The 9,322-nt window shown below is 33.3% G+C and overlaps 1 long non-coding RNA gene across 1 annotated transcript; it reads left to right on the forward strand.

The window, feature by feature from the left end:
• Positions 1-6,145: 6,145 nt before the first annotated feature.
• On the forward strand, positions 6,146-8,694 carry LOC126915933 (uncharacterized). The gene is made up of 3 exons (XR_007710385.1): positions 6,146-6,246; positions 6,685-6,869; positions 6,948-8,694. It is a non-coding gene; the product is annotated as an uncharacterized LOC126915933 (long non-coding RNA).
• The last annotated feature ends 628 nt before the right edge of the window (positions 8,695-9,322 follow it).

Below are 9,322 nucleotides of genomic sequence, written 5' to 3' on the forward strand. Positions count from 1 at the left end.
CTTATATTTAAAATGAAAACTTATTTCAAATACTTACACAAAAATTAATATTTGCCACGAAACTTCATGTTGCATTTGATCGAAAATATTAAAATTGGCTATTCATACAAGAAATAATTTTCGTAAATGAAAGTCTTTATAATCTCGATAAAAGTAGTGACTCCAATCTATACCGGCTTCAAAATTACAACGTACAATTTGTAAATAGTCCATTGTCATTATGATTAATTATAAGTACATAAATGTATAAGATTGCTTCATAGTAAAATATGAATATTTTACAAGACATATCGAACGTGTAGAGGTAAAAGAACTGGTAACAGGTAACCTTGGATGTCATATTACACATGATCTCAAACTTATCTTATGCATCGAATAGAATCATCAAGCAAATAGTTAAGGTAGTGAGCGAAATAGCGAAATAGAATCAAATTTCAAAACTTCGATTATTTGATATTGATAGTGATCGTGTATTAGGCATCGTATGAGAAATGAGAAGTGATGCAGCCAAAGCCCTATGGACGTAGGTAACATAACTGCGAATATGTTAACGCAACGAAACGTTGCGTTAAAGATCATTATCCATTACACGCAACGGATGTTCATCGAACATTATGACAGCCAATGAATATTTGTCCCCTTCGTTGTAATTCACAGAGATATACCGTGATACCGAAATGAAATTCACTGAACAGAAACTGAATTTTACTCAACGAAGAACGTAGTACGACATGACCGCTTAACAATCTTCCGGCCGTTATTTAAAACAAAATTAAATTTAAATAGGGTTCCAGTGTTACGAGAGTAGCGTTTGTAATTTTTGCTTATTGATTTAAATTTTATTTGCCATTGCGAACAATTGCATTACACTTCATACTTCCACACATTTTCTTTCAGTCAATATTTATAATACATCGATAGCGGTATTAATTAAGGCGATAGTAATTAACGAATTAAATTAAACGAAACATAAAAATGGCATATGAAAAATTCTATTCAAAAAGTGGTATTGGACAAACGCACATGTATGCGTAACATAAAGCGTTCTAAGCCATCACGGAAGACGAGGGTTCGCTCGTGAATCACTGCGCGAGTGCATTAAGTGGCAAGGTAATTGAGTGAAGCGCCGTGTGTCGCGGTGCTTCCGCAACGGCTACTCGAAACTCGCGTTTACGGGGCTGCGTTTCAACCAGCACCAATGGCGCTACTTGTCGCCGTCGGCAGTGACACGTGTGCGCGTGCGAATAATAACCACGTACACGTTCATACAGTCCGGAGATAACTATTGTCCTGGTCTCGGGGTGTAATGCCCTATTGTGAATTGGTCACAGTGACGTATCGCCTGTCGTCAGGAAAACGACGGTTAGTTTATTTCATTTCAAATAGTCACTCGTTCTATCCGTATTCATGACCGATGCACAATCAGAAATTCGAACTTGAATGTCATCCGTCGTAACTTTGCATCGATACTTTAAGTCTAAAAGAAAAACGTTAACTCTGAAAGCCTAAAATTTCATATATTTTTTATATATCGTTAATCATTATCTTGCAGATAATATATAAGAAATTATGTTATATATAAGGAATTATGTAAACGAAGAATCAAGTAATTTATGTGCTGAAGAATACACGATTTCGATGAATCCTTTGATTAAACGTCCATTAATTTCAAATTGTATGCAATTGATGTGATTTTAGTGCTAATCGAAAACACCTGTTTACGGTATAGGTATTTAAAAATATTCGTATTACGCAACGATTGTGAAAAAGGTGAATAAATAATTCCAACGTACAACAGGTTTTATATTCTTGATACTGCGCCATTCGTGGAACATTTATTTTCGTAATATTTGATAGTTTGTAATCACCTACTAATAGATCCGTATGACACTTGCGTGATGTTTCTATAAAATTGTGAATCATATCAATAATCTAGAATTTTATAAATAACCAGAGCTCCCATTTTGTTTTTCTAAATAGCAAAAAACTGCGATTTATTTCATTTAAGTATATATTTGTAATATAAATTTTGTTTCACTGATATAGTATCGCGATTTCGATATCAGTATTTAATCGATAATACTTGTGTCATTTCATATATTCTATGTAATAATCGACGTGCAATAAAAAGCAACTGTATATCGTGTTTTATTGAAAGTAAATACATCGTTTACGATTATTGGCAATAACTGAACGGAAACTGTATTTCTTTAATTTGGAAAGTACAGTTACATATTATCTTTAAATATCAATTTTGAATATTCTAGACATACGAGTATGTAATTTTTTATTTTCTTCATTTGACTGAAATCGAAACATTTTATGAATTCATTTCATCAATTACATAGCTTATTTTAAAAAGTACTATTTCTAAAGTATCAAGTACGCGTAATTACTGTTCAAATATTACATTGAAAATAACAGGCAACGCAAAGTAAGATAGGTATGAAATTATAAGAATCAATCTCTATAAACTGTTAACGAAATATATGTTCCAGTGTGGACACTAAAAGCATATTTACCATTGCACGAGATTACCATCGAAATTTATGTTTGCCGTTAACAATTGTTGCGTACTGCAAAACATTTCAGGTTTATTACATAGGCAGGAGTGCGTTGAAAGTGATATTGCCGAAAGTTCAGGCAGGGTAAACGGGTCTTAATTGTTACATCGGAGAAGGTACTATGAAAAAAGGATGGTAGAAAGAAAAAAGGTATAAACTTGACGCGTTTCTACGCGTTATGTAGATCTAGCGGTACGTGCGGGCGCACAAACGAATCACTCACGTTTCCTGTAAATTGCGGATTCATGGTTTATCGGCGCACAGCCGAAACGTTTTACTGCTCGGCGATGCGCGATAACGCCGTGCTGACAGCGGAATGTCCCGGCCAAAATGAATCCAGCGAGTACACGCGAGACGCATATGCGGGAAACGTATTCCCCTGTGTTTTGTTTTTCGCGGCCGTGCCTGGAATATCGGATATAGCCAGTGGCGTAGGGCGAAAGGAGACCAACGTGCCTGGAGAATTTGCGCTGCACCCCCAGAAACAGGAAGACGTCTCTGCTGACAGTGTACCGGCGCGTTCGTTATCGTGACATTCCTACTAATGTAACTGTGTAACCTACGACGTATGAAGATAGACGGGTATGCATGCCGTGTTAAATATTCTTTCTGCGGGCATGCCGTTGCAGCGTACCGTGTTAAATATTCTTGCATATTCCGTAGACACGTTGCGACGACACGCACGCGTGTTACTCTTAATACAACGTTATGGAGAAACGACGCTCCGTGATTTTATCTTCATTGAATGTAATGGTCTAAATGCTGCAAGACTCTTTGTTCTTTTTACTTCTATACAGACATAAATAGATTTCTTTCGGAGGATCCATTTTCCATAAAAGAGGACGATTTCTCCACGATACTTTGACTAGATTGAAGATACGGATCAAACTAACAAACGGATACGTCTGCTCAATTTTTGTAGATTAATATTCAGAGTGAAACAAAAAGATGTAAATATTGAATATATCATACGGCAGTAAACCATAACAGTAATTATTATTTATGGTCCACAAAGTGATCAAAATATTTTATTGTATGATTACTGTTCAACTCAATCACATTGACAAATTCCAGCATTATGAACATTTATACAGGTATTCTTTTACTGCAGAAATTGATTGCATTCTTTTTGCACAACGGAAATTATTTTCGTAATTATTTAGAAATTCAGTCTCCTTACTTACTTGGGTATTCTTGAAATATATTGTCAAGGTCATCATTCTGAACAATTTTTTTTTGTAACAACCGCTCAGCTTTGCTTTTCATGTTATAAAACAATTTGTGTTTGATATTACATGCTATTATTTAACGATTTAATTTATAAATTTTTGTCCTGTAAACTATTTTTGAGTGACGGTAGATATATTTGTATATTTTTGAGGAATTGAAGATCAGAATAAAATGCAACATACCACATATCAATCGATTCATAGGAAATTATTTTACACTATTCTACCCTAAGTCATAACCCATTGGTTTTTCTTTGTTATTTACATGATATTAAAATACGGTCACTTATGGAATGTAATCGTAATCTACATTCAATTGAAGTTTTTGCGAATATATTTTGGAAACTAAGCTCAAGCGGCGGTTATTTGTATAAGAAAAAATTGTTCAAAATGATGATCTTGACAACTTATTTCAGGGGTATCGAAATCGGCAAGAGGCGACGAAGACGAAACTCCTAAATAATTATTTTTTATACATGAATTTCTTATTTCTAGTGGAAATAAATTTAATTGTAAAAGCAAAGATCGATGTAGGTACACAAAATATTTTTGACTTACTTTTTGGAATAGAAGCGCTAACAGGTCATTGGAAATGAATATTTTCAATTTATGTACTCTATATATTAAATATTACTGCGTATGTTTTCTAGATTTTGATTACCACTCTATCTGACTACACGAATTATAAACAATTTTCTGTTATTAATTACACCAACGATAATTATGAAAATTTATTGAATTAAATTTGCATATGAAAAACAATTTAAATACCAAAGGACGTAATTGATACATATCTAACATCTAAAAAGGGAAAAGAACGGAGAAAATTCTCTTGTATACCATTAAAGTCGTGCTTTAAAATTTCGTTATTTTATTTACATATTAATAATTAATTTCAGCCATATCCCTTTATTAATCAATACGCTATTTATCAAAGCACCAATAGATTCCAAATCAAAATCTCCGATTGTGATATAAGGCAGGTGCTCATTAGTAATAAATCAATGAGATATTAATAATATACATTATATCGATAAATTATAGTTTCGGTCTTCACTGTTTTAATACAAAAGAAATTAATATATACGTATTAAATTATACGTATTTCAAAGTGTACATGTCAGTGGGGCATTAAAAATATACTGTCATTTATCATGGAACACACCACCGTCTAGCGAAACATAAATTACAATTTCCCTCCTAACCGGATTTACAGTATTTTGTTTGATTCACACGTAGTGGTCATTAATTTAATATCCAATTAAGCTTGTACTGGTTTCATTGAACGCGTACCGTGACCCATTAAGTGTAATTGCCTGATATTTATTTGAACGATATTGACAAATGCTCACGAATTTAGAAAGTACGATATGAATAATGTTAAATTGCCTTTGTTAGCAATAGTTTCATTTTTACATGCCTTCAAGAAAATATCAATATAGAAAATATTCTATTCTCACTTAATCATTGATAATGAACGATAATTATACAGTATTTTCAGTTGATCATGTATATGTATGTATGTATATATATAAAGATATAGGATAGGTATCTACATTTAGAAATATGTATTTTAAAAGATATTGCAAAAGGATATGATAGCTAAAGAAAAATGCAAAAAATATCTATTTATGATCTTGTTCCACTTACGAATATTTGCTACTTTTATGATAAAAAGATATACAATCTCTCAGGTAAGAAACTATTGTAATTTTATTGCCTGACAAGAAAGTCGAATGATTGTTTCGCGATTGTTTTGAAATTTATTGGCATACACACCTCTCGTTAACGAATACTAATAAACTTTCCGTTTCTCAATAATCAACCCATAAATTAGAAATGAAAATTATAGCAGAACCATGACGAAGTAAAAAACAAGTGGGTCGATTCTATCTAACACTGATAATTGCATTGTCGCATTAATACCTACGTATCTAACATAATGCAGTTTCGAGTCTGAAGACAAACGATCCAATCTGTTAAGAGTGTGCCACCCCTTGATGTGTACGCTTTCAAACCGCAGTTATAATATATTCCCCGAGGTCAAAATTTATTATCCACTAAAATACCTGTATTGCTGCAAGAAAGCGGCTGTTGACTAGAAAAAGCCACTGTTATTAATTCGCATTAACTTAATAGCTATAAGAGAGAAAAGGAGAGGGCGAAGGAAGAGGGGCGGGAGGAAAGAGGGGTGTAGACAGAAAGAGAGAGAGTGCGAGGCCGTAGGGGGGAATAAGGTCACGCCAGAAAGTGAGTAATGAAGGCGGTTTATCTCCGAGGAGTAACTAGCGGTGTTCGTGTAATGGGGGCATTCATCAACGCGATCTCACATCGCCTTTCCGTTCGCGTTTCAGAGTCTCATGACGATTTGCACTACGAACGGACGGTGAGAAACGGAGCTGAAACGATTTCTTTCTGCGCGCGTCTTGGAAAACCCGTTGCCACTTTGCCACGTAAGATTAATGTCGTCGAAGCGGAGTTTTCGGCACCATTAATTTTTCTGGCACATTTATTAATTTTCCGTACTCGGCAGTCGTTCAGCACAGAGTTTAAGATCTTGACGTTAAGCTGACGAGCAATCGTCTTTCTTATTCCTATTTCCTTTTGCATCTTTCTTTCGACGTTTTTTTATTTCAACACATGTATAGTCATAAGATTGGATCAGGTACTGTATGATATACGATTACAATTAAAAGTTACATTATTTATTCGAAATTTATCGTAGGTAATGAAATGAGAAAGTTTATAATTTTGCTTAATTTATCTTTCTTACATATTCGTCATCACTTAATCATTTTCTATTCTATTGTAATCGTGTATTTAAAAAGTTCAGGTTTATTTTATCGATCACGCAGAATCTATGAAATTTTATGTTGTATGTTTAATCGTAGAACGTACATTGTTGTATATGATACAACGCGGCACTGCCACTATGTGACATCAGGAGGATAACGGCAACAATAACAATAACAACAACAGTGAAGCATCAACGACGAACACGATATACACGCGCTGAACACGCAACAAGCACAGCGGGCAGCCATATTATTACCGTCTTTTCGCAGTCCGCGCCTCTGTAATTATGATTTTATTTTTATGGACATAAATTATACAGGCTGCCTAGCTGTGTCATTATACGGCATTTTAATTCAAGGTTGTAGACATAATGGTAACCCGCACCACGGACTCGCTGCTCACCTGCCCAGTGAAGAGAGGAGAAGAAGGAAGAAACGTGCACGTTAGGGGTAAGGAGGGAACCTCGCTAGTGGGGAGACGGCCACTTTGCCTCTTGTTACCTGTAAGCTCCTGCGTTTATTTTTCTGCTTCCTTTGCACTCTCATTTCCTTGCTTTCCGAGCTGACGATCAATCTACATAACGCTCGACCTTTTTTCAATTTGAATTATTGCTCTCCAATATGTTCTACGAATTGGAAATACGTCATCTCCGTTCGTTTATTTTATATAAGATAAGATTGAAGTCCTACCGTTAACGGAAAAAGACTTTCTGCTTTCGCCACTGATACATTGTATCATATATATATATATATACATTTATATTATTCCGCATATATAAATCTTGTATAAAATTTCAGAAAAATTCAACAAGGAGTAACTTGCAAATAATATGTTTGTTACTTTATAATAGAACTTGGTAAAAAATTAGAATAAACACATCGTTTTCTTCTCCTATAAAATTATTTAAAGATAAAAAATGTTAATAATGCAAACAAATCATTGTAAACTAATTACAATATTTTACTCACGCCAAAATGGCAATAGATAACTTGTGTAATATAAAATTATACTAAATCGTGTATCTTCTGGTTTATCCAACTAAATTATGACTTTAAGTATATATCATATGTTCGTGTTTAACACTTTAATTAATATAAGATGAACTATTTTTTAGTTTCTTTTTTTTTAATGAACGTGATGAGTATTAAATTTGCTTTATCTACATAAAGATCGAAAGGATATTTATCATACTAAAATACATAACTACATAAAGTAGAAAATAACTGAGTAAATTACGATATCTAATAGTAATCTCGCATAATACCTAAAAGAAAGTATAAATCTATTTTTAACGAAAACCAAAACACGAGTGGAAGAAAAGATGGTATCGTTTCGTATGGCCTGCATGTTTATCTCTATAATATGCGAGTTTTTTGTACTTCCGTTTCCTTGTAATTCTAACAAGCGTGATCACGGACTGATTAAATCGTGTGACGCTTTGCCCACGTACGTAATTATATAACTTTTTAGTGAACATTGATTAATTATTCTCACTCGCGTCATTAAGGGAACTTCCGTCAGGGTCACTAAAAAAGTTTGCGCAAACATTCTACTCCGTTAAATTTGTGGAATTATGAAATCTTCTTTTTTAATGACATTAGCAGATATCACGAGTAATCTCAGAAATTTTTCGTAATGTTAATTTGCAATGACATGAGATTACTCACAACTTATCTATACAATTCAAAAAGAAAGGAATAATATTTGTAACTTACAAACGGCTTGCTTATAATACAGATTATATTATTCGTAAGTACAGAAAATTGCAAGAATTATACAAAATGTAGCAATCCGAATCCATTTTGCAAATATTTAAATACTTCGCATTTAATTTTTAACTGTTCAATACATATTACGTTTTCATCGATATCCCGAACACCTCTTGCCTAAGAGTTTATTCAGCGCCATACACGTGAATGATATTCCTCAAATATTGTATGACTGTAATTTAAGTGCAATTTTAAAAGGCAGTACAGTGCTTCAAGGTCCTGGTGATTACGTAGAATAATTATGTAGCGGTCCGTTGTTACGTTATTACGGCCGCCGGAATTATACTTAATTTGTAGTCATAAGTATACCCTACTTTGGTTTACTTTTGACAGTAATTCGTACTTTCTTGGAACTGCCGCTCCTATTCTGAACAATGACGCCTCCCTAAGAATCCGGTAATTCATTTCGTACGATTGCGTCAAGAACTTTTACCGCTTGTCTCGTAGACTATAATGCTTCGAATCCAATAGGTAGAATTTGAAAACTTAACTTTATTCTTTTGGCTGTCTTTTTTTACAAATAAGAGAATTATCCTTCAATTATTAAATATCTTGAAGTATTAAATTCGGTAACGTAAGTAAATAAAAACTCAAACAAAAATATTACTTTTTTAAAGTGTTTGTAACGACGAATAGCAAAATCATACACAATACTCTGATGATATTCACATATAACTGGGTAATTAGCTAATTTTAATTATGCATTTTGGGGAAAGTATTAAATTCGGTGTCACTCTTGTTTTCCATGAATTTAGGAAAGAAACTTATATTATTCACATATTTGCGTCATTTTAATGTTAAATATACTTCTCTTGTAATTTACAAAATTATGAAACTATGAAACGACTTCCATTTTAAGACGATTAAAATTAGTGTACAAATCTCAATATTTTTGACGATGTAAGTAAATTTTGATTCTGAAAACGAAAAGGTTAGCATTTATAATTTCAATTTGTTTTTTAGG

Source organism: Bombus affinis, chromosome 5 (assembly GCF_024516045.1).
Source record: "Bombus affinis isolate iyBomAffi1 chromosome 5, iyBomAffi1.2, whole genome shotgun sequence".
In the NCBI taxonomy this organism is placed as follows: Eukaryota; Metazoa; Arthropoda; class Insecta; order Hymenoptera; family Apidae; genus Bombus; species Bombus affinis.